This window comes from Drosophila willistoni, unplaced genomic scaffold (assembly GCF_018902025.1).
Source record: "Drosophila willistoni isolate 14030-0811.24 unplaced genomic scaffold, UCI_dwil_1.1 Seg531, whole genome shotgun sequence".
Classification (NCBI taxonomy): Eukaryota; Metazoa; Arthropoda; class Insecta; order Diptera; family Drosophilidae; genus Drosophila; species Drosophila willistoni.
The window spans coordinates 2,546,582-2,574,435 of record NW_025814459.1 but is presented as its reverse complement, the minus strand read 5'-3'; the positions used below and the strand labels follow the sequence as shown (position 1 = coordinate 2,574,435).

General features: G+C 37.6%; 1 protein-coding gene and 1 long non-coding RNA gene across 3 annotated transcripts in view; both read right to left on the bottom strand.

The window, feature by feature from the left end:
• The window catches only part of LOC26530201 (transcriptional regulator ATRX-like), a 518,978-nt gene that overhangs the window by 97,227 nt on the left and 393,897 nt on the right, over positions 1-27,854 (bottom strand). The gene's annotated exons all lie outside the window — the stretch shown is intronic.
• Positions 20,102-20,608, bottom strand: LOC124461552. Its single transcript, XR_006955138.1, has 3 exons — positions 20,520-20,608; positions 20,273-20,459; positions 20,102-20,168 (listed from the first exon to the last, which is right to left on the bottom strand). It is a non-coding gene; the product is annotated as an uncharacterized LOC124461552 (long non-coding RNA).

The following is a 27,854-nucleotide window of genomic DNA, read 5'->3' as shown; positions in this document are numbered from 1 at the left end:
TTGTATTTATTTGATTTTTTTTTTTATTCCATCAAGTAGAAATGGAAAGTACCTGCTGCATTTGTGTAGCAGGATATAATTGGTACACTCAATAAGAGGCACATTTGTATTCTTGTGTCTCCTTTTACTGGGAATCTTTCTTCAGTTTGTTCTGAGTATATAGTTCTTATTTGCACTAGAGTTAGCGAGCTTTGAGGGGAGTGGCTGTGTTTACTTCTAAACACCTCAATTATGTTTTCTCTTAAGCTCGGGTTCCGTCTGGTAACTCTTTAAAAGTAGTTATCCATCGTTACCGTTTCTCATTTTCGTGCTATATATATATTTTGTTTTTTTACTTTGTTTCTAACACAGACACATACATACGTACACAAAATTTTCTCCTTGGTCCTCGATGTCCTTAGTCCTGGGTCCCTCGATGTCCTTAGGCCTTGTCTTGGCCTATTGTCACGGTCGCCATGTAATGACCGGGTTCCACGTAGATTGAATTATTTAAAAACGAACAAGTCAGTGTTGGTTGGTGGTAATATTCAGCTTGATTTTTATTCTAATAATATTCTTTGGCTTAACCTATTTTTACATATATATTCTTATGCTGCGACTTAGGCGACAGCTACAAAAGAGAGGGAGAGTGTCAGTACATATGTACATACATATTATTTGGGGCGCTTGCATCAAAGTGCATGGACAGCGTTTACACGCTGGCTTGGCCATAGCTCATGTTACGCCTGTGCATTGCTGCTCATATGAATATATGTATGTGCATATATAAATGTACATACATATATGAACATGTTCAGCTGTATATTTATGTTTTTTTTTATTCCTTTATTGATTAAATAGTTATAGATAGAAAAGTATATACAAAGGAAAAAGATGTCATAGAGGGAGCTTGATCCTAGGCGACGTCCTCGTGGGAATTGCTTTCTAGGGTCGGTGGCTCTCTCTACGACGCTCCCGCTCTCATACCTTCGGATTGTCGCAGATCCCGCATTACGTATGCTGCAAAGCTGTTGACCGCTTCCCAGGTTTGTGGGCTGCCAACCATTGAATCTACCAAGTTGTTTATTGATAATCCAGCCCCTGCAATTCTCGGAAGCTTAGTCGAGTGTCTATCCACACGCCAAGATAGCGGATAGCTCTTTTGGACTGGACCGTAGTCCCCTCAACGGTAATTTGTGCTGTCTCAACAAGTTTTCTGCTTGAGATTAGTACGGCCTCTTTTTTTGCGCCGCTAATCTGAGTCCCACGGAGCCCAGCCATTCTACTATCTTTGAGATGGCCATGTTTGCTGCAGCCTCTGCTTGCTGAATCTCTTTTTTAACCACAACTAGTGCCACATCATCTGCATAGCCTATTAGTTGACAGCTATCACCGAGTGTCAGCCTCAGGACGCCATCATACATTATATTCCATAGCATGGGGCCCAGACCGGATCCTTGGGTAACCCCGCCAGATATAGAATGCAGCACGCTTCCAGCATCGGATATATACTCCAGTTGCCTCCTTCCGAAGTAGCTCCAGGTGATGGCATGAAAGTGGGCAGGGACTCCAAAGTTTTGCAGTGCGTCAAGAATCGTTCCCCAATCGGCAGTGTTAAACGCGTTCTTTAAGTCGAGGGTGACCAACAGGCAATATTTTTTTGCACCTCCTTTCCATCTCTCACCTTTAATTGCTTCGGAAGCAAAATCGACCACTCTTGAAATGGCATCAGTTGTAGACTTACTTTTTCTAAAGCCATATTGATTGGGTGATAACCCGCCGCCTAACCTGATGACTGACTCTAGCCTCGCACATATAATTGATTCCAGGACCTTGCCTATGGTGTCTATTAGGCAAATTGGCCTGTATCCTGATGGCTCATCTAGGCTTTTGCCTGGTTTTGGCAGCAGGACCAACTTTTGCAGCTTCCATATGTCCGGAAAGCAGCCCTCCCGGAGGCATTGGGAATACACCTGTGCAAATATCTCTGGATTCAACGTCATTGCCAGCTTTACGGCGCGATTTGGTATGCCGTATGGCCCTGGAGCTTTGCTAGGGTTGAGGCGTCCAGCCGCGGCCTTTATCTCCTCATTTGAGACTTCATCAACAGCAAAATGTGTCTGCATCGGTCTTCTGGCCGTTAGTGCGTCGCTTCTAGCTGGAAACAGTGATTCTACAATATCCCGCAGCTGCTCCGGATTTGTTGGTGCAGTTTTTTTATTTGCACACGTTTGACTACAATCTTATAGGCCTTGCCCCAGGGGTCCTTATCTGCTGAGTCGCACAGCTCAAGAAAGCATTCCCGTTTGCTGGAATGTATGGCCCGTTTTAATGCCTTGCGAGTTCTTGCAAAAACTACATGAAGAGAGGGCCAGCTGCCATCATTCCTTTTTCGCGCCCGTTGGTAACACCTTCTTGCCGTAAAGCAAGCCCGCCGTGCTTCTGAAATGTTGTCATTCCACCAGAATACCGATCTATGGTGGCCTCGGTAAGCTTTACGTTGCTGCATGCTTTTGCCACAAGCCTCGTCTATCTTAAGAGCCAATTGGTTTGCCATACTCTGGGCCGACTCCGTTGCCAACTCTATACCAGTTATAGCGGCAGTAAATTGGGGAACATTCAGTGTATCCGCTTTGTAGGTTGTACATGCCACTGGATACGCATCTCGCTGACGGATTGATCCTCCGATCTCGAAAAGGACCGCTTCATGGTCGCTAGCCGTGTAGAATTCGCCGATTTTCCAAGAGAGGCGCCGAAAAATGCTGCTGCTGACAAAAGTGATGTCAATAACCGATCCTACACCCGCTCGGCTGAATGTATTTTGATTGCCACTGTTTAGCAGGGCAATATCAAGTAGGGCAAAAGCCTCCCATAAGGCACAGCCTCTAGCATTGTTGGAAACGCTGCCCCACTCTAAGAACCAAGCGTTGAAATCACCTGCTATAATAAATGGGCTTTGGCTTCTTGCATCGGTAGCCAGTTCATCCAGCGCTGCTCAAAATTCTTGGTGATTGATGCTAGGTTGCATGTAGCAACTGTACACCCAGATCCGGTCTATCTTAGCCCTTACAAAATGCGCAAAAGACCAGGTTTGAGACATTTACAGCGGTCGCACGCTAGTTAGCAAAATCGCCGCTTTTCGTTGCGTACTACAGGTCGAGTTGTTGCCGCTATGTAGTCTGTATGGCTCGCTTACGATGACTACATCAATGTTTTCTTCCCTCGTCGTTTGCTTCAGCATATCATGTGCTGCTTCACAGTGGTTTAAGTTAATTTGCATGAACTTAAGGTGATAACATTATGTACGAAAGCGTTCTGGCCACACCGGGGCCCATCGCTGGCTCCCGGCAACATGACCCGCTTCTTTTATCCCATTTGCAGTACATAGGAAACACTTCGCTGCGTTTTTACAAACTCTGGCTTTATGCCGCTTTTCTCCGCACCGTAGGCACCAGTCGCTTCTGTCTTCTTGGCAGTTGCATTTTGCTGAAACATGCCCAAATTCGTGGCATCTGAAGCATCTAACAGGTGTATTGTCTATTCTAATGCGGCTTTCGTTCAGCCTAATCTTGATTCTGCCCACATTAAGGATATCTTTGGCTAGACGCTTATGGTCGCCCGCTGTGTACCAGCATATGCTGGTCGTAGACTCTTTATTGCCAAAGTAATTTGGACGCCAAACTGGCTCGAAATTTCAGCCGCTAGCTCGTCCTTAGACACCATCTCATCCAAGTCTCTGACATCAAGCTTGATGAAATCTGAAAGGGCTTTGGCCTCAATCTGAGCACCAAGAGCTACTTCAATATCTTTCGTAAGCTTCTGGAGGTTTTCAGCCATCGGCTTGTTCATCTCCAATAAAAGGTCGCCTTTCGCTGTGCGTCTTGCCTTGCGTACATTAGCGCCAATCGAGCGCACTTTGTCATCTTCACTCGACGTTATCATTTTTAGCATATCGCTACACGACAAGTTGGCTTTATTTGCTAACAAAATAGCGTCTGGCCGGTGCCTAGGGAAATCCTTTTTCACTGGTGGTTTTTTGTTCGCACCTCTGTACGTAACTTGTTGCCATTCATGGGCAATTTGGTCTGGATCGCGCTCATTGCCTACCTGCCGTGGGGTTAATGTTTGTTCCCGCATTATTTTTTCTCTGGGAACTGTCGCTCCTCGGTGTTATTTTGGGGGAGTATTTCGACTTGGTATTATATCTTCTCTGCGGCGCTTGGCGGAGTCATGATCACTCCCCATTATAGGCCTAGTTGGCTTAGAGCCCGATTTGGCTGGCGTAATTTGTGTGCTTTTATCGCTGTTATGCGGGGTTTTGCGAAACTCACCCGCAAGCACTCTGAGGCAGAGCAGTTCCTGCAGCTCCTTCATTCGCACAATGGCTTGTTTAGTGCCCATGTTCACGTGTTGGACTGGCTTTCGTGGCTTATCGTCCGCCGAGATGCCTTGGTTAAAGGTGTTGTCCAGCTGCCATATCAGTGATCCCAGCTCATCCAGCTCTGGAATGTGCGAGACCACTTGAACAGTTGGGCCATTCGGTGCCAAACATGGACTGTCTGGCATTAACCCAGCCTCTGCAGCCGCTTAAGGTACGCTGCATGCCGATGTTTTCGCTGACGGTGGCGATCGCATGAGCAGCGGCCGTTTACCGAAAATCGTCTCTTCTGGTGCAGCAGTGCCTAGAAGCTCTTTACCAATACGGGATTGATGCTCCAAGGATGCAGCGAGCTTATCCATGGGGACAGGCTTGGAAACAAACCAGATTTGAATTCAGAATTTAAATTTTTAAATTTTTAAATCCACATTTAAATCTGCCGCCAAGTATGCCCGGAGGCGCCGCCTGCCGAATTCTAGGTAGGGGCTCCCCTTTGCTCTTCTCGTTTACCAACACTGGCACGATCAGCTGTGTTGATGCAGTTATGGCTGAGAAAAAGTTGGTGCAACAACAAGACGCACAATTCTGGAAGTAATTCGGATAAATAACTCTCACCCACACCAGGAAATATTTGGTGATGAGAGGCGGGAAAAGAGGAAAGAGAGGCAAGCAGACGACACTACGGCCTGCCGTAGAAGCAAAGATTGCTACTAGGCCAAATATTGAGGGCTGCAGCGGGGCTCCAACGACGTGGTATGTACTCAGGCTCCCTTGAAATCAATCTGACTCCTTTTTTGACTTTTACAGGTGTTCCGGACACCGGTTTATGTAAGTTCAGACGGAGCAAAAATATATACAGTATGAGTGTCGCTGTATATTTATGTGAGTATGTTTATGTGAATATATTAATGTATACACATAAGCATATTCAAGTGCACACTTATGTTTTATTGCGTACATATTTGAATGTTTATACTTGCAACAAAGTGTTACAAGTTGAGCTCTTTGTGTTGAATGATTTTTGGTATGGATATACTACACCTCTTCCATCCCTGAATTTGATGGCAACAATTTGTCATTAAATAGGTTTTTGACAGCTTTTATTTATTTATTTACGTCAAATAACACAGCAGTCGACGAAAAGCTTAAGCTAAAGACAGATAGTAATTAATTGAAGAAGATAGCTTAGCTATATACACAACTAAACATCCCCGACCCGGTGAAGGTGTTTTATTTGCATAAGGTGCCAGCTATGCCCCGATTCACAGCCTATGTGGTCAGGGATGAGTTGCAGCCAATCCAAGTCCAGAATATTTTCATTGGTTTCGCTGTAGATGTTAAAAACGTATAGCGCGAAGAGAAGTGACAGAAAGATGAGATATTAGGTGAGAAAGGTTGTTAAAAGATTGGCAAAGAACACAAAAAGGTTCGTGAAGAGAGTAGTTAGTCAGACATCTACTAAGGTGAATAGGAAAAAAGTTTCTGGTCCGACGTGAGGGAACACAAAAATATAGCGTATCTAGTAAATTAGTAGAAATGACTTCGCCGTTGACTAGTTTATGGAGAAAGAGAATGCCAAAAACGAGCCTACGGTTGTAAAGTGAAGGAAGATTAATAAGAAGAAGTCTGTCAGAATAAGAAGGTAGGCGAAGACTCGGGTCCCAATTAAGACCGCGTAACGCAAACTTAAGGAATTGCTTTTGTACCGATTCAATACTACGCTGGTGAACATCATATTGCGGGTTCCACACTGGCGAGCAATATTCGACAGTAGGGCGAACTAACGAAGTGTATAAAACCTTTGTTACATAGGGATCATCAAATTCTTTGGCCCCCTTTGGCAAATCATTTTTAAACAGTGTAAATAACAGTGGGCCCAGATGACTGCCTTGGGGTACACCTGACGTAACTCGAACAGTTTTAGATATCGAGGAACGAAAAGACACCTTTTGGGTTCTGCCAATAAGATACGACTTTAACCAAGCCAATAGTTTTGGGGAAAAACCCATTATGTTAAGTTTCGCGAGAAGCATAGAATGATCAACCGTATCGAAAGCCTTACTAAAGTCAGTATAAATAACATCAGTTTAACACTTTTTACGGAAGCCATGGTGTACAAGGGTAGTCAATTCTAAAAGGTTAGTAAGCGACGAACGACCTTTCATGAAGCCATGCTGACAAGGAGAAATAGTGGATCTGGATAGGTGTAGAAGGGAAGACGTAATAATTTTCCCAAACAGCTTTGGTATTGCATAATAATGAATGCAAAGACTAGACATTATTAGTTTTTTGAAGCAGAAGATGACTTAGGAAGGTGGACAGTCAACGGACGGGAGCGCTTATTGGGCGCAAACTCGTGTACAACTAGGCCCTCTGGCCAGAAATTAGTGTCAACCATAGCTGAGAAATACTCATTAGATACTGTAATTTTAAAAGAGGAGATTTCGCGAGGCCTAGAAAACTTCAACTTTTGAATTAAAACTTTAGCAGGGCATATATTACTAATGTAAGCTGCCACAGACGACTCAGAAGTATCAGGAGCAAGCCTAGCGATAAATAATTGTTTACGATGAGGCACTACAGTTAGTGGAGGCGGAGGAGCATTGAGATCAGCAAGTGATTGAGCGCCAGCATGAACCTGTGATTGATCAGAGTTCCCGTGAGGGATAGATTGAGGTACACCAGGGCTTGTAATGGGTACTTCAATCTGAAAAGAAGAACATAAAGAGGGACAAGAAGATGAAGTAGGCGAAAGTAAAATGGAAGACGATGTAATAGAGAGTGCTGGCGACTGCTTATGAGGCAACTCAAGGGTACATTTCTTGGGCAACTTCCCAGAAGGTGGAACAAACTTGAATTGCGACAATAAATGTACGCTAGATTCACACTTGTTAGACAGCTGTTTGGCCAGTTTGTTTAAAGAAAGAAACTTTAAACGAAGATCCCTATACATACGGCTAAAATCAAGCTGCTGGCTGGCACAAGATGGGCAAGTCCAGCGCATTAAGCCAAGCTCAGGCTTAGACACAGACAAACCAGAAAAGTTGTCGTAGTCGCGGCCATTGAGGCCAGCACATTTTAAGTGAATAGATTATCGCAAAGCCAACAAGATATTGCTCTATACTGATCATCAAAACGATCAGAATGCTTGCAAGTAGGTAGACAACAAGCCATTGAAAAGCCAAAAGAAACACAAGGCAAAAAAAAAAATAAATTTATATATATAAGAATATATAGAAAAATTTAAATACACAAATACACATAAAACAAAGAGACAGCTAGAGTGCACAGCACAAGAGAGAGTGCAAGAACAGTTATAAGCCGAGCTTTGAGAGGCGGCCTTACAAAAGTGATTACGCGGGAGAGAAGCTGAGCACAAGCACAAAGCACAGAGAAAAAAAAACCACTAGATGGGGGCGATGAGGGGAGCAACTGCAGAAGCAATGACGAGAGAGAAAAATAAAAAGAACAAAAAAATTAAATGCATCAAACACTAATCACGAAACAGAAAAAACTTTTTAAACCCTTAATTTGGCGAATTATGGAAATAAATCACAAGGGTGTCAAGCAAACAACACCAGCGAAAGCGTAAACAAACTAAGCACAATTAAAAATTTAGAGAAAACAATAAATTCTTTTATGGTATACAGAATGAAAACACAATATAGGCATAAACAACAAACTAAAGGGTAACGTCAAAGGTAAATCCACCGACGTATTAAAAGCCAAACTGTTAAACTTAAAACAAAAAGGCAAAACGGCATCGCAATATGCAACCGATATAGACAACTTGCGAAAGCAACTTGAGGCTGCCTATATTGACGATGGCCTAGACCCTGATAATGCCGAAAGATTCTCAACAAAAGAGTCCATAGCTGCCATGGTTAAGAACTGAGAGCATGAAAAGCTTAAAATCGTGCTAGAAGCTGGTAACTTTAATGATGCAATATCCATTGCAGCACTGAAATGACTCAAAATGTTAGCACAGTACTACAAAAAAAAAAAAAAAAAAAAAAAAAAGTACAGTACAGAGCGGACGAACTAATAGAGGATGTAGTTACTACACTCAAAGAGGTAGAGGCAATGGCCGAGGTAACTACTACTTTTATAGTAATAACAATTACTACAATGACAATAACAGAAGAAACAATAGAGGTAGTAATAACTCAAACCGAGACAACAACCAGAACAGGAACGGCTATAATAATAATAATAGCAATAATATCCGAATTACCCAAAGCGAACAGGGAAACGGACAAGTTCCTCCAAATGCTCAAAATTATAAAAGAAAGTCTATTCTATTAACCTAAGTCTTAATAATTTCGTATCATTTAAGAATGTTACAACAAATAACAAAATAACATTCTTAATTGATACCGGAGCAGACATTTCTATAAAAAAAGAAAATTCTAATGTATTTCATAACATCCAAGTAAATAAAACTAAAATTGAATTGCAGACAGATAAATATATTATTCCATACGAATTTCATCTGCTTCATTCAGATTTCACAATCCCATGCGTTGGAATAGTAGGATTAGATTTCATAAAAACTTTTAATTGCAAATTAGATTACAGTAATTCAGAAGATTGGTTTATACTTAGACCACGAAATTTAACGTACCCAAAATACTTTTGTCCGATTCTTAAATACCACAAATGAATGCCAAATAGTTGGCTTTAACAATATAAAATTTAAATCACTTTCGAACTACGATATTGAACTATACCAATACCAAATATATAAGAAAAGAATCTGTAATTCATAAATTGAAGAAAACTATTCAAAGACAAACTCGAAAAGTTATGCACTGAGTATAGTGATGTGTTCGGACTTGACACCGAACCGATCACAACAAATAATTTTTATAAACAAAAATTAAGACTTAAGAATGATGAACCGGTATATGTGAAAAATTACCGGAATCCGCATAGCCAAATAGAAGAAATCGAGCGACAAGTTGAAAAGATAAATGAACAGGATATTGTTGCCCGTCTGTTTCGCCTTATAATAGCCCACTCTTACTAGTCCCAAAGAAAACAATTTCGGGATCTAAAGAAAAAAACTGGCGATTAGTAATTGACTATCGTCAAATAAACAAAAAATTGCTGTCAGATAAGTTTCCGCTCCCCAGAATTGATGATATTCTTGATCAATTGAGAAGATGTAAATATTTTTCTTGCCTTGACTTAGTATCAGGTTTTCATCAAATTGAACTAGAAGAAAAATCAAGAGATATAACGTCTTTTTCAACGAGCAATGGCTGATATCGTTTCACGCGATTACCTTTCGGTCTAAAAATAGCACCTAATTCATTTCAGAGAATGATGACAATAGCATTCTCGGGGCTTGAGCCCAGCCAAGCTTTCCTCTATATGGATGATTTAATCGTTATTGGTTGTTCTGAACAACATATGATTAAAAATTTAATTGATGTTTTTGAACTTTGCAGAAAAAACAATTTAAAACTGCATCCTGAAAAATGCTCATTTTTTATGCATGAGGTGACATTCATAGGTCACAAATGCACAGACAAAGGAATCTTGCCAGATGACAAAAAATTTGACGTCATCAAGAATTATCCAGTCCCACATGATGCAGATAGTGCTAGACGTTTCGTTGCATTTTGCAATTACTATATTTCATACAAAATTTCGCCGAATATTCCCGGCACATATCAAGATTATGTAAAAAGAATGTTCCATTCGAATGGACAGCAGAATGCGAAAATGCATTCCAATACTTAAAAGACAAGCTCGTTCAACCCAATCTATTGCAGTACCCAGATTTTAGCAAAGAATTTTGCATAATCACAGATGCAAGCAAACAAGCATGTGGAGCAGTTTAACTCAAAACTATAATGGACTCCAACTTCCAGTTTCATCATTCACATCAAGAGCATTCACTAAAGGTGAAAGCAATAAGAGTACTGTAGAACCAGAGCTAGCAGCAATACATTGGGCAATAACATATTTTCGACCATATATATATGGCAAACATTTTACAGTGCGAACAGACCATAGACCATTAACATATTTAATCTCCATGGTCAAACCAAGTTCAAAATTAACACGCATGCGGCTAGAATTAGAAGAGTACGACTTTACAGTAGAGTATTTGAGAGGAAAAGATAATTTTGTGGCAGAAGCCCTATCGCGGATAACTATATCCGAATTAAAAGATATGAATACAAAAGTCCTGAAAGTCACTACCAGGCAACAAGGTAGACAGAAAAACTGCGCAGTTAATAAAGAAGAACTTTTGCCAAGGCAAAAACTTCAAAATGGTTCTAGGCCCAACGTATACGAAGTCATCAATAATGACGAGGTACGGAAAGTAGTGACCTTGCGAATAACAGAATCTAAATGTTCATTGAAGCATGGAATGAAAGTTATAGCAAGAATTGATGTTAGCGATTTGTACACCAATGGAATTCTCGACTTAGGTCAGTTCTTCCAAAGGCTTGAAATGCAAGCCGGTATACTTGAACTCAGCACCGAGCGAAATGATTTTTGAAATTATTTAAATAGATTCTTTTAACAATATGGGCAACATTATATTGAAAATATTAAGAGTAGCGCTACTCCAGCCGGTGACCCTAATAGAAAATGAAAAAGAAAAAGAAGCAATACTGTCTACATACCATGATTGTCCAATTCAAGGAGGTCATACTGGCATTACCAGAACGCTGGCAAAAATCAAAAGACACTATTGGAAAAAAGATGTCATAGATGCCAGGTGTAAAAAACCACGACACATACGAAAACCCCCATGATAATAACAGAAACACCAGCGAAGGCTTTTAATAGAGTGATAGTGGACACAATAGGTCCGCTAACAAAATCAGATAATGAAAATGAGTATATTGTCACATTGATATGCAATCTGATGAAATACTTAGTAGCCCTTCCAGTTGCATCCAAGAGTGCAAGTGATGCAGTTAAAGCTATATTCAAAATTTTATACTACAGTATAGATATATGCAAGTACAAGAAGATTAAAAATCTTCTATCTACAGCATACCACCACCAGACTTTAGGGACAATAGAACAAAGTCATAGAACATTCAATAAATATATTCGTTCATACATATTAGCAAATAAGTCCGATTGGGATGTTTGGATACAATATTTTACTTATTGTTACAACACAACACCCTCGACAGTGCATGAATATTGTCCATACAAACTAGTATTTGGAAGACTACCAAATCAGTTCATAGATTTTAACAAAATAGATAGAATAGATCCAATATAAAATTTAGACGACTACTCTAAGGAAATAAAATTTAGAATAGAAATAGCATACAAAAGAGCTAGGGTAATGTTAGAAAACCATAAGTTGAAGAATAAGAAATATTGTAGTATATCCATACCAAAAATCATTCAACACAAAGTTGCAACACTTTGTTGCAAGTATAAGCAATCAAATATGTACGCAATAAAACATAAGTGTGCACTTCAATATGTTTATGTACATTTATATATGCACTTACATATATTCTAATGAGCATAAATGCACAGGCGTAACATGAGCTAGGGCCAAGCCAGCGTGTGAACGCTGACCATGCACTTTGATGCAAGTGCCCCAATTAATATGTATGTATGTACTGACACTTTCCCTCTCTTTTGTAGCTGTCGCATAAGTCGCAGCATAAGAATATATATGTAACAATAGGTTAAGCAAAAGAATATTATTGGAATAAAATAAAAAAATAAAAATCAATCTGAATAAGACCAAGAAAGAGAACTGACGTGTTCACTTATTGAATAATAATAACAGTGGAACCCGGTCATTACATGGCGACCGTGACAATAGGCCAAGACAAGGCCTAAGGACATCGAGGGACCCAGGACATCGAATACCAACAAAATTTGGTGTATGTATATGTGTGTGTTAAAAAAAAAAAAAAAAAAAAAATTTAAAGCACGAAAATGAGAAACGGTAACGATGGATAACCACTTTCAAAGAGTTACCAGACGAAACCCGGGCTTAAGAGAAAATATAATTGAGGTATTTAGGAGCCAATACAGCCACTCTCCTCAAAGCTCGTTTAACTGTAGTGCAAATAAGAACCATATACTCGGAACAAACCGAAGATAAATTCCCAGTAAAAGGGGATACAAGAATGCAAATGTGCTTCTTGTTGAGTGCACCAATTATATGCTGCTACACAAATGCAGCAGGTACTTTCCATTTCTACTTGATGGAATAAAAAAAAATCAAATAAATACAAAATAATCAAGATCACACACACACATACACACAAAAATATAAATTAACAATTGAAAAAAAAAGCAAGTGCACACTAACTACTACCTCTGTATTTGTTTCTCTAAATGGCAGGTCCAAGACATGGGTTCTTTTTAGACGTCTTGTGGTGACAGAGTTATCTAATAGACTTAATGCTAAAGCGTTTTCATGGTCATGTAGCCTATTGATACTTGTATGAGATTTTATGCTAGACGACTCCCCACGTTCATGGATATAAAATGCTCTGTTTTTCAAATATGATTTAAGAACTAGAAAGTATGGTGCAGGTAGCCACTTTTTAATTTTGTAGAGTAGACATTTATGCCAGACTTTGTCAAATGCTTGCTTAATATCTAAGAATACTCCTGTGCAGTACATTTTGCATTCTTGTGCGTTTGTAATTGCGTTCGTAATGCGGTTCCGTGCCCCCTTCTAAACCCGAACTGATGTTCTGGTATGATGTTTAGTTCGTCCAGTACAGGTAACATTCTTCCTAAAAGTATACGTTCAAATACTTTAGAGAATGTCACCAGCAAGCTTATGGGACGGTATGACGATGTGCATTCTGCCGGCTTATTGGGCTTAGGGATCATAATGACTTCAGCACATTTCCACTGAGTTGGAAAGTATTCTAGTATAAGCATAGCATTATAAATGTACGTCAGCAATCGGATGCATTTCGGCGGAAGATTTTTTATTGTACCTCCACATATTTTGTCATATCCGGGGGATTTTTTCTTACTTGTCCTTTTTATTTCCTCTACGACTTCTGTAAATGTCGTTTGCCTTATCGGCAGGCTCATCTGACATGGAGAATCTAGAAATCAGTGTACCTCATTTACTGTTTCAGGATCATTTTCTGGATTTGGCTTAAAAACTGAACTTAGGTGGTTAGCAAAGGCCTCAGCTTTCTCTACATTTCCTCTGCAGCGTTGTCCGGTGTTGTCGACAATTGTGGTAGCTCTTCTGGTGGGCCTTTAAAATATCTACTTGCTTTCCAGAGACTATATTGTAGGTCAATTGTATGTGTGTCGAGACTTCTTAGAAAGTCTGCTGTCGAGTCGTTTTTAATTTCCCATATTTTGTTGTTTAAATCCTTAGCAGCTTTGTTGAATTTTCTCTTGTCTACTGGGCTTCTTGTTGTTTGCCATATTTTCCGAAGTTTTCTTTTTTCAGCTATTTGAGATCTCAGTTCTAGTGGTATAAATGTTTTTCTTCTTTGGTTTTCGTTAGGTGATGTTGTGAACATGTAACCAGCAGCATGAATTGAGTTAGTAAGTGTCTCAATAGCTAAATCTACTTCGTTCCCAGTCTTCAGCGAAATGTCTAGAATTGTTCTGTCTTCAAGCAATTTTTTAAATGCACTTATGTTTGTTTTTGAGTTAATGATTTTGTAGGGCTTTTCCTTAAAACAAACTGTAGAACCATATGTAACAATAATTGGTGAGTGATCGGAACTAAGATCGAAATTCTTCTCTATTTGAAAGTGATTTTGTTGTAGTCCAGAGTAAACAATGAAATCTAGTAGATCTGGAATTTTTCTAGTATCAGTTGGCCAGTACGTAGGCTTTCCGGTAGACAAGGTTGTGTAATTGTTGGTGGTTATGCATTTGTACAGATCAGCACCAACAAGCCTAGACCCCCACCATGGATGCTTGGCATTATAGTCACCTCCCGCAATAAATTGTCTACCAAGTCCTTGAAATAGAGTGTTAAAGTCATCAAGCTTGCAGGAATATCTTAGTGGTAGGTACACTGCAGCTATGGAGATTGTTGCATGAAGGCATTGTATTTGAATCGCTGCAACTTGCATGTTATTTGTGTTGATATTATCTAGTGGTTGGTATTTAAATGTGTTTTTTACAATAACTGCACTTCCACCGTGTGCTCTTCCAGATGGGTGATTAGCTTGGATAATGTCATACCCATTAATGGTTATATGGTTTTTTTTGGTAAAATGCGTTTCAGAAATCACTAATATGTCAATGTTGTTGGTTTTAATAAATAAAGTTATTTCATTGCGGTGGTTGGAGAGCCCATTGGCATTCCATATTGCTATTCGCAGGTCTATTTGCAAAATTTGTTTACAAGCAGCATTATCATGTTTAGTAGATTGGTGGTTAGTTCCGACTGTTTCACTAATAGTTGTTGAATCCTGTCTAATGCTGACTTTTCTTGTACTGCAGTATCACCTCTTAGCGCTTGCGCATAAGTTGGATGAGTCGAGTGTATATTTTCGCGGTTTGTTGGTATATCGTAGGAGAATGATTTTGTTCTCGGTCGATCTGGAGTAACATATGTTTCTGGTCTACTTTTGGGTACGATGGACTTGTTTTTTGTAATTGCTTGGTAGACTCTGCAGCCTTAATAGATAGCAGCGTGGTTCTTATTACAATTTGCACAAGTAGCTGGTTGATTTCTTTCTTTGGGACAGTTGATGCTTGGATGATTCTCAGCACATTTAACGCACCTAAATCTTTTATTGCAATAAGTTTTTGTGTGCCCGAATTCTTGGCATCGGTGGCATTGAGCCATGTCGCTAATTTTCTTTGGTGATTCTATTGTAACTATGGCGTTGTTAATATGTTTAATATTGTAGATTTCAGCGTTGTTCTTGTTTGGCTCTAGGTCTATGAAAAACATTGGCAATGGCTCCTTCGTGATGCGGCTGTGAATGTTGTGAATGGGAGACGATGTAATAAATAGTGCTGGCGACTGCTTGCGAGGCAACTCAAGGGTACATTTCTTGGGCAACTTCGCAGAAGATGGAACAAACTTGAATTCGACAATAAATGTACGCTAGAGTCACACTCATTAGACAGCCGTTTGGCCAGTTTGTTTAATGAAAGAAACTTTAAACGAAGATCCCTATACATACGGCTAAAATAAATCTGCTGGCTGGCACAAGATGGGCAAGTCCAGCGCATTAAGCCAAGCTCGGGCTTAGTCACAGACAAACCAGAAAATTTGTCGTAGTCGCGGCCATTGAGGCCAGCACATTTTAAGTGAATAGATTATCGCAAAGCCAACAAGATATTGATCTATACTGATCATCAAAACGATCAGAATGCTTGCAAGTAGGTAGATAACAAGCGATTGAAAAGCCAAAAGAAACACAAGGCAAAAAAAAAAAAAAATAAATTTATATATATAAGAATATATATAAAAATTTAAATACACAGCACAAAGATAATTATCGATAAAAAATCAATAATTACAAATAAAACAAAGAGACAGCTAGAGTGCACAGCACAAGAGAGAGTGCAAGAACAGTTATAAGCCGACCTTTGAGAGGCGGCCTTACAAAAGTGATTACGCGGAGAGAAGCTGAGCACAAGCACAAAGCAGAGAGAACAACAAAGCCACTAGCACTGATGGTATGATGGGGGCGATGAGTGGAGCAACTGCAGAAGCAATGACGATAGAGAAAAAAATAAACGGAAAAAAATTCAATGCACCAAACACTAATCACGAAACAGAAAAACTGTTTAAACTATTTAATTTGGCGAATTATGGAAATAAATTCGCCATTGCAAAACAAGTCAAAGTGAAATAAGTCAATTAAAAAAAAAAATATAATAAAATTTAATTTTGTGGAAAATTAAAAAAAAAAAAATGGGTAAAATTACCCGTAAAATCACTGGCTCTAAGGCCAGGGGTGGTAGCCCCTTCTCAGAGCTAAACGGATCCAAAAAGCCAAGAATATCGCGGACATCAAAGGAAAGAAAAATTACCACTAATGAAAGCCAATCAGAATCTGAATATAACGAAGTAGAAATGACAGAAATGCCAAAATCCAATGACTCGGCACCAAAGGAGAATAAAGATCCAACAGAAATGTCAAATGGCAAATCGCAAAATAACGTTCTATATTATAACAATACACACAAGGGACCATTTGTGGTGTATGTAGACAGAGTAGATGGAAATAACAAAGAGAGCAATAAAAGCAGATTACCAATTAATCCATTAGAGCTAAATGCAGTTTTGTTTAAACTAAAAGTCAAAGACATAATAACTGTCAACAAAATAGGATATGGACGTTGCAAGGTAGAATTTAAATCGGCAGCTGCAGCCAACATATTTATCGCATCGGACCTTAAAAAATATGACTATGAACCCAAGTTACTAAAGCATTTCCTATACAAAACTGGAATCATATTCCAGATCCCCACAAGATTCTCAGATGAAGAACTTAAGGAGTATATCTCAACACCAATGGACATACACGAGATTATTCGTGTGCGTAGAAAGGAGAAGGACAATCTAATTGCAACATCTAGAGTTAAAATAGTTTTCAAAGGATCTCAAATACCAACAGAAATAACTTTTCTATACTCAAAAGTTCCAGTAAGTCCTTTTGTACCTTTTAATCAATGCTACAGATGCTTCAGATTTAATCACTTTGCGCAACACTGCAAACAGTTAAACCAAAAGTGCAACAAATGCTCCCTGTCACATGATAAAGAAAAAACCTGCACACAAACTATTTGTATCAATTGCAAAGAAAATCACCCAGCTACCTCAATCGACTGCCCCGCTCGCAAGAGAGCCTTTGCCATACAGAAATGTATGACAATGGAGAATCTATCCAGAAATGAGGTAAAAATTAGATATCCAGCTCTTTTCCAAAGACAAAATACGATAGACACTAATGATACAACACAATTTCCCATTCCAACATGGCAAAAGACATCTACAACCCCAACTCTGCAGAACAACACAAAATTATCAACAGAACAACTACACGCTCACATCCCATATAATAAAACATTAAGAAACATGCAAAACAGACGAAATGAAGAGAGAAACTCTTCTGAAACAATGAGTACCTGGAAAGCGACTCTAAATGAACACAAAATTACTTTAAATGAGAAATACGTTAACACACATACAAACAACACATTTAAACCAACACCCCCAACCATTACATCCCAATCTAATCAGTCTACTGACAGCCCCTCTGCTCTTGAAATGGCAAAAGAAGGCTTATCACAGCTGGCTATAGACATATCCTCATTTATAACTAATCCAAACATTCAACTAAATTCAGTCCACTATAAATTTTTAGAGACACTAAGAGATAGAATCGCACAAACTAACACAAAAATAGATATTATAAAAATAAACCAACTTAATTAAATTCAAATCTTAATCCTTACTTAGTACCTTACACTCAACATCTTATTATAATAGACATATGAAGATTCTACAGTACAATATACAGAGCCTAACGCATAACAATAATAAACATCTATTAGAAATATTTTTAATAAACAACGACATTGATATAGCAATTATATCTGAAATCTGGGTCACAAATAATGCTAATTGTAGTTTAGCGAATTACAACTTTATTTGCCACCCCAGAGCAGATGGATATGGCGGAGTAGGCATATTGTAGTATGTTCATACAACTAATAACTCAACACAATGAGCTCAACTTGTAACACTTTGTTGCAAGTATAAACAATTAAACATATACGCATTAAAATATAATTGTGCACTTGAATATGTTCATATGTATACATTGAAGTATTCACATAAACATATTCAAGTAAACATACAATTAAGCATGAACATATATGTATGTACATTTGTATATGCACATACATATATTCACATAAGCACTGTATGCACAAGCGTAACATGAGCTAGAGCCAGGCCAGCGTGTGACCGCTGACCAAGCACTTTGATGCATGCGCTCCAACAGTATGTATGTATGTATGTACTGACACTCTCCCTCTCTTTTGTAGCTGTCGCATAAATCGCAGCATAAGAATATATATGTAAAATTAGCCTAAGCAAAAGAATAATTTGGAATAAAGAAATCAATCAAAAACTCCAGTCAACCGACACAGACGTGTCTCTGATTATTATTTTTCAACCCAACGGAACCCGGTCGAAGGAGTTTTTACATGGCGACCGTGACAGGACCTGAGCTGCACACAACATATATATAAATTATAATAACATAATTTTATATTGAAAAGCGATGACATCTAAATGATGCTGCGACAACTAATATATGGAAAAGCGACAACAACTAAATGATGCTGCAACTTATTGGCAAGAAAAGAAACAACTGACAGAGATTGTAGCAACAACAACAGCATAAACAACAGAGATGAATATATTTGAGTCTCGTTCGTTATCCCAACGATGAACATCAGCATCAACACATAAGTTTGACTAAAAAAAAAAAAAAAAAAAATACATGAACAACAGTGAAGATATTCCCTTTGCGGAATCTGCTCCTGTCGAGCAAAGGGATGCACTGACGCTAAAAGAAGCGCTAGAGCTGTATCCCAACGATGGACCGCGGCCACTAACAATAGAGGAGTACAGAGCCCGGCAGCAGACGAGAATCCCCAAAAAGACGAAACGGGGCGGTGAGGTGAGACGCCTGCTCACCCAGAAAAGACTGCAGCAGGATTTACTAAAGGCCAGCACCAACGAAGAAGACCGACAACGCTGCATAGAGCGTATCGAGAACCTAAAAACTGAACTTCGCCAAAGAGCGAAGAAACGCAAGGGGGCCGCAGAAATGCGCAAGCCTTAACTTGCCTTTAATTTAATAATAATAATTATAAGCCTAATAGCAAGTTGAAGCACGAAAGTGCAACTTGCGAACTTACTAACTTTCTGTAGGCTATTACTAACAATGTGGTTGGAGAATTTTTTTTTTCATATAAATTTTTTTTTATTTCTAAATAACAATAACGAATGAAATGTAAATCTGAATTGTGAGCCAACCACATGCTCTATAATTTTTTCCACGTCTCTGGCTCGCTGTGCAAGACACAGTTGAGATAAAATTTTTTTTTTTCTCTTTTGTCGTATAAAAAAAAAAAAATTTTAATAATTTTTTTTTTTTAAATAAAATTTCATAAAAATTCATGAATCCATAACAATTTTTCAAATAATTCAAATATAAATTTTTATAATTATAATTCGTATTCAAGCAAATAAGAACGAAGCTTGAAATACTTAAAAAAAAAAATTTTTTTTAGTAACTTTTAAACAAAAGGTTTTGAGATGTTTTTATGGGCTTTTGTTCCCTATTTTTTTCCCGTATTTGTCATATTCATTTTCATCCTGCTAAATTAAAATAGTCTCATATAGGATCGTTAGTCAGTGAGATTATTATTAGAATTATACACAAAAAAAAAAATTTTTTTATATAAACTCCATATGTTCGATAATTCCATAAGTAAATTTGATGATATATCTCTTATACCCACAATGGGGTTAATAGAAACAAAATCAGTGGACTCCACTGCTAATGTAATAAATAAAATCGAATCATCAAATACTGACTTGAGATTAACGAACATATTGTTATTAATAATCGTCGTAATAATGTGCGCATATATTTTATATAAAGCTTATCTATTACACAATAAATGTGTAACCAAAAGAGCCATAAGCCAAGCTAATGACCTAGATAAGGTCTAAGAATACATATGCACACACGCGAATAACAATAAAAAAAAAAATAATAATAATTCTGGAAAACAATGGCCACTCTTGATAATTATTTTGGAAAAATAAACGCTAGGCATCCCAGTATTGTCCAAGATTTAATTGAGGTTTTTAGAAATGAGCATATCAATTCACCACAGAACTCAATAAACTTGGTACAAATTAAGTCAGCTTACCTAAATATAACGGGAGAAGAATTCCCAGTTCAAGGAAGCACTAGGGTACAGATGAGTTTCATCCTCACAGTACCATATGTATGTTGCTTTTCCAACGCAGCAGGCACATATCGTTTCTACCGAATGGAGGAACCGAGGCAGTAAGCCTCCATGATTTTTTTATATACGTACATCCATATTAATAGGCCTAACAAGTTAGTGTAGAATATGGATAAGATAGAAACAAAAAGGCTACAAAAATACTTACCTTTCCTCGATTTCCTGATACAATCAGGCGAAACAAATCACAAATACAAGGAAATAAGGTATTGGATAGCCCACAACTACAAATTTACAAAAAAAATTGTAGATCTTATGGAAAAATCCATAAAAGTAGCTTATAGTAGATTGTTAGCTAAGACTCCTTTACATAAAGACGTGCCCGGATGGGTCCACGAACTTTTTAAGGACTCGATCGCGCTGATAGACATATCAGAATCGAGTACAGACTCAGATGTAGAAATAATAGATACAGAATAATAAAAAAAAAAAAATAAATAAACATAAACATTTTCGAAAATTTTGTTATTTTTAACAAACTGTGGTTACTTGGGATGATATAATTGGAAAAGCTAGAATACACGCACAAGAATTAACTAAATCTTGTAAGTGCCTCTCGCAAAACAGAGAAACATCCCAAGACACAGTAACCAAACACACGAAAATAATAACCGAGAAGCTCCAAGCTATTAGGGCAGTATTAACTGAGCACTATAGCAAACTAAAGGAAGGGCAAAAAACAGCCGCAAATGCGTTCTACAGTGATTGCAAACAAAAAGCAATAGCTGTGCTAAACAGACACAATATTGAATTTAAACAAACAACTGATTTGGAAACTTCAATAGTGCTGGAAGAAGAAACGCAACTAATGGCCGATGATGAAAGAGGTCAAGAAAAACCACCAGTGAGCTCTGATCAGTCAATTATAAGTCATAATAAACCAGCAATTCCAAAAGGAAGCAACAAAATGACTCAAACAGTGGTAGAATTCATAAACACAGCCACAAGGCTGCTACCATTCTTCGATGGTGACATTAAAAACCTACAAGGTTTCATTGGGGCACTTCGCGTACTTGATACCATAAAAGAAACGCATGAAGCAGTAGCCATCGAAATAATAAAATCAAAATTGAAAGGTCAAGCGGGTAATACGCTAAGCTCGGAAACAACGATTGACGAAGTTATACAAAAACTGTCAACAATCTTTAAGGGTGAATCAGTGGATCTTTTAACAGCAAAGATTAAAAATCTGCAGAGAAACCCTAATAACTGTGTTTCATACACAAAAGAGATTACTGAGTTGACCGACGCCCTAAAAGGCGCGTATATTTCGGATGGTCTTCCAAATGAACAGGCTATAAAATACACTACCAAAGTGGCAGTAAATGCTATGGTAAGTCATACCAAAAGTCAAAGAGTCCAGCTACTAATGGAATCGGGAAACTTTGATTCAGCCAAAGAAGCCATCACTAGATTTACCACTCTTTCAGTAGAGTCGGGCTCCACGGGAAGTTCCCAAAATAATACCATTTTTTATGCCCAGCATAATGACCGCGGTAGACGCCGCTACAATAATAATGGTAACTGGAGAAACAACTCGAATTGGAACAACAACAATTCGAGCTGGAGCAATAACGATGCCCACAGAGCCCAACGAGGCCGAAATAATTCACGCTACCGAAGAGGCGGCCGTGGAGGTGGACAACAAAATAATAATAGACAAAACACAAATAACCAACAAAATGGTTATAACAATACAAATGTCCGAATTACCCAAAGCGACCAGGGAAACGGACAAGCTCCTCCAAATGCTCAGAGTTAAAAAATAAAGTATACTCTATCAACCTAAGTCTTAATAATTTCGTATCATTTAAGAATGTTGAAACCAATAAGAAAATAACATTCTTAATTGACACCGGTGCAGATATTTCAATAATAAAGGAAAATTCTGATGTATTTCATGACATCAAAGTAAACAAAACTGTAGACATTCGAGGCATAGGAGAAGGAGTAATAAATTCCAAAGGCCTAGTCTCAATAGAATTGCAGACAAGTAAATATATTATTCCATACGAATTTCATCTGCTTCATGCAGATTTCGCAATCCCATGCGACGGAATAATAGGATTAGATTTCATAAAAACTTTTAATTGCAAAATAGATTACAGCAATTCAGAAGATTGGTTTATACTTAGACCACAAACATTAAAGTACCCAATTTACGTTCCAATAACATTCAATTCTGGTAATAACTCAACACTTCTACCAGCAAGATCCCAAGTGGTACGCAAAATAGAACTATCTTCAGCAGAAGGTAACATTTTAATTCCGAATCAGGAAATTAAACCGGGCGTTTATGTTGCAAACACTATTGCAACAGCCCAAAGTACTTATGTCCGATTCTTAAATACCACAGATAACTCCCAACTAGTAGGCTTTAACAATTTAAAATTTGAATCACTTTCGAACTACGATATAGTTCAAAATACCAAAGATTTAAGAAAAGAATCTGTAATTCATAAATTGAAGAAAAATTTCCCAACACTATTCAAAGACAAACTCGAAAAATTATGCACTGAGTATAGTGATGTGTTCGGACTTGACACCGAACCGATCACAACAAATAATTTTTATAAACAAAAATTAAGACTTAAGGATGATGAACCGGTATATGTGAAAAATTACCGGAGCCCGCATAGCCAAATAGACGAGATCCAGCGACAAGTTGGAAAGTTAATTGAACAGGGTATTGTTGAACCGTCTGTTTCGCCTTATAATAGCCCACTCTTACTAGTCCCAAAGAAAACACTTTCGGGATCTAAAGAAAAAAACTGGCGATTAGTAATTGACTATCGTCAAATAAACAAAAAATTGCTGTCAGACAAGTTTCCGCTCCCCAGAATTGATGATATTCTTGATCAATTGGGAAGAGCAAAATATTTTTCTTGCCTTGATTTAATGTCAGGTTTTCATCAAATAGAACTAGAAGAAAAATCAAGAGATATAACGTCTTTTTTCAACGAGCAATGGCTCATATCGCTTCACGCGATTACCTTTCGGTCTAAAAATAGCACCTAATTCATTTCAAAGAATGATGACAATAGCATTCTCAGGGCTTGAGCCCAGCCAAGCTTTTCTCTATATGGATGATTTAATCGTTATTGGTTGTTCTGAACAACATATGATTAAAAATTTAGTAGATGTTTTTAAACTTTGCAGAAAAAACAATCTAAAACTGCATCCAGAAAAATGCTCATTTTTTATGCATGAGGTGACATTCCTAGGTCACAAATGCACAGACAAAGGAATCTTGCCAGACGACACAAAATTTGACGTCATCAAGAATTATCCAGTCCCACATGATGCAGATAGTGCTAGACGTTTCGTTGCATTTTGCAATTATTATAGACGTTTCATAAAAAATTTCGCCGAATACTCCCGGCACATAACAAGATTATGTAAAAAGAATGTTCCCTTCGAATGGACAGCAGAATGCGAAAATGCATTCCAATACTTAAAAGAAAAGCTCGTTCAACCTAATCTATTGCAGTACCCAGATTTCAGCAAAGAATTTTGCATAATCACGGATGCAAGCAAACAAGCATGTGGAGCAGTTTTAACACAAAACTATAATGGACTCCAGCTTCCAGTTTCATATGCATCAAGAGCGTTCACTAAAGGTGAAAGCAACAAGAGTACTACAGAACAAGAGCTAGCAGCAATACATTGGGCAATAACACATTTTCGACCATATATATATGGAAAACACTTCACAGTGCGAACAGACCATAGACCATTAACATATTTATTCTCCATGGTCAACCCGAGTTCAAAACTAACACGCATGCGGCTAGAATTGGAAGAGTACGACTTTACAGTAGAGTATTTGCGAGGTAAAGACAATTTTGTGGCAGACGCCTTATCGCGGATAACTATATCCGAATTAAAAGATATGAGTATAAAAGTCCTGAAAGTCACTACCAGGCAACAAAGTAGACAGAAAAACTGCGCAGTTAATAAAGAAGACCTTTTGCCAAGGCAAAAACTTCAAAATGCTTCTAGGCCCAACGTATACGAAGTCATCAATAATGACGAGGTACGAAAAGTAGTGACCTTGCGAATAACAGAATCTAAATGTTCACTGAAACATGGAAAGAAAGTTATGGCAAGAATTGAAGTTAGCGATTTGTATACCAATGGAATTCTCGACTTAGGTCAGTTCTTCCAAAGGCTTGAAATGCAAGCCGGTATACTTGAAATCAGCCAACTAAAACTGGCACCGAGCGAAAAGATCTTTGAAATTATTTCAATAGATTCTTTTAAAAATATGGGCAATACTATATTGAAAACATTAAGAGTAGCGCTACTCCAGCCGGTGACCCTAATAGAAAATGAAAAAGAAAAAGAAGCAATACTGTCTACATATCATGATGATCCAATTCAAGGAGGTCATACTGGCATTACCAGAACGCTGGCAAAAATCAAAAGACACTACTATTGGAAAAATATGGGACGCCATATCAAAGAGTACATAAGGAGATGTCATAAATGCCAGGTGTCAAAAACGACGACACATACGAAGACTCCCATGATAATAACAGAAACACCAGCGAAGGCTTTTGATAAGGTTATAGTGGACACAATAGGTCCACTACCAAAATCAGATAATGAAAATGAGTATATTGTCACATTGATATGCGATCTGACAAAATACCTAATAGCCATTCCAGTTGCATCTAAGAGTGCAAGTAATGTAGCTAAAGCTATATTCGAAAATTGTATACTACAGTACGGTCCAATGAAAACACTCATTACGGACATGGGAACTGAGTATAAAAACCAAATTATAACAGATATATGCAAGTACATGAAGATTAAAAATCTGACATCTACAGCATACCACCACCAGACCTTAGGGACAATAGAACGAAGTCATAGAACATTCAATGAATATATTCGTTCATACATATCAGCAGATAAGTCCGATTGGGATGCTTGGATACAATATTTCACTTATTGTTACAACACAACACCCTCGGCAGTGCATGAATATTGTCCATACGAACTAGTATTTGGAAGACTACCAAATCAGTTCATAGATTTTAACAAAATCGATAGAATAGATCCAATATACAATTTAGACGACTACTCTAAGGAAATAAAGTTTAGAATAGAAATAGCATATAAAAGAGCTAGGATAATGTTAGAAAACCATAAGTTAAGTAATAAAAAATACTACGACAAACATATTGCCGATTTCAATTTAAACATAGGAGATAAAGTTTTATTAAGAAAAGAAATAGGTCATAAACTAGATGCTAAATATATAGGGCCTTATAAGGTAGTGAGTATAGAAGAAAATGACAATATATTAATAGCAGATAATAAGAATAAATACCAAAAGGTTCATAAAAACAGACTAAAACCATTTTCGGAATGATCAACCGAAAAAAAAAAATAATAATTATCATGATACTTAAGTAATTTTTACAAAAAAAAAAAAAACAAAAATCTTTATGGATTCATCTATTATTGAAAACAAATTCACGCAATTTCGAAAAACAAGAGAAAGAAAATTTGCCTAAAGAGACACAAACAAAAAAAAAAAAACTTTCCTAAGATACACCTTTACTTTACCTTTTATTTTACCTTTCTATATAAATAATCATTACAATAACTACATAATATTACGTTATTCTCTAAAAAGGGGAGGTGTAGTATGTTCATACAACTAATAACTCAACACAATGAGCTCAACTTGTAACACTTTGTTGCAAGTATAAACAATTAAACATATACGCATTAAAATATAATTGTGCACTTGAATATGTTCATATGTATACATTGAAGTATTCACATAAACATATTCAAGTAAACATACAATTAAGCATGAACATATATGTATGTACATTTGTATATGCACATACATATATTCACATAAGCACTGTATGCACAAGCGTAACATGAGCTAGAGCCAGGCCAGCGTGTGACCGCTGACCAAGCACTTTGATGCATGCGCTCCAACAGTATGTATGTATGTATGTACTGACACTCTCCCTCTCTTTTGTAGCTGTCGCATAAATCGCAGCATAAGAATATATATGTAAAATTAGCCTAAGCAAAAGAATAATTTGGAATAAAGAAATCAATCAAAAACTCCAGTCAACCGACACAGACGTGTCTCTGATTATTATTTTTCAACCCAACGGAACCCGGTCGAAGGAGTTTTTACAATATACCTAAAAAAATATATAAAATTCACACAATTAAATTGCATTAGTGAAGTAGAAGTGATTTCAGTGTCCACTATGAACCTGAAACATAACATCAATTTATTTAGCGTCTATGCAGCGCAAAGTTTAAGTGATGATCTTTTTGAGAAAGGATGCAAAGAAATTCTAACGAGGGCAAACCAGACTAATGGTTTAACAATCATAGGAGGAGATCTTAACGCCAAATCACAAATATGGGGAAACACGATTCAAAACAACAGAGGAAACATCCTAGAACAATTACTAATAAACAACAACTTTTATTGTCTTAACAATGGCAACCCCACATATTCACACAACGCATCGTACTTTTCTACCTTAGACATCACATTAATTAACAACTACAACCTCAACCCAAAGTGGACAGTGACAAACGCAAAAATATCAAACAGCAACCATTTACCAGTTATACTAGAACTAGACGAAACATACGAAGTACAGAATCAAAAAAGAATAAATCACAAGAAAATACTTCAAGCCTTCTCAAAAATTCACATTTCTTCACTGGACAACCTGACATCAACTTCACAAAATATAACTAGACAGAATACAATTTCAATAGACTCAAAAAATAGATACAAACCAAAAAAATATTGGGATGAACATTGTGACAGACTTTTTAGACTTAGAAACGCGTGCAGACAGAAATATTATAAAACAAAACTTCACACGGACGCTTTAATTTATTTAAAAAGCAATAGAACATTGAACAACTACTTACATAAAGTTAGAAAAAACAATATAGACACGCTAATGGACGAAATTTCAAAAACTAATTCAGCAAAAGAAATGTGGCAAAAAATTACAGCCCTTAAACAATATAAAAAACTTAAACCGACAAAAAACGAAAAAACTGATGAGGATCATGAAAAATTTCTTAAACAAATGGCGACGGTACCTGACACTTCAGACTGCATTAGAATGAAACCACCTAACACCTGGCTACTACCCGCTAGCAACTCAAACTTTACTGACAACGATTTACTTGACTTTTAAATTCCCCCAACCCGGACTCAGCAAAAGGTCCAGACAATATCTCATATAGAATGCTTCTAGCCTTACCACCCTCAGAAATTCAAATTTTGGTATCCCTGCTAAATGAGACTCTAGACAACGGTGACATACCAGCTAGTTGGAGAAAAATAAAAGTAGTACCTGTCCCTAAAAAGAATCTAGACTCAGCTATAATAACAAACAATAGACCTATTTGCCTACTAAGCGTAGTTTTCAAATGCTTAGAAGGTTTGGTAAAAACAAGGATGGAAAACCAT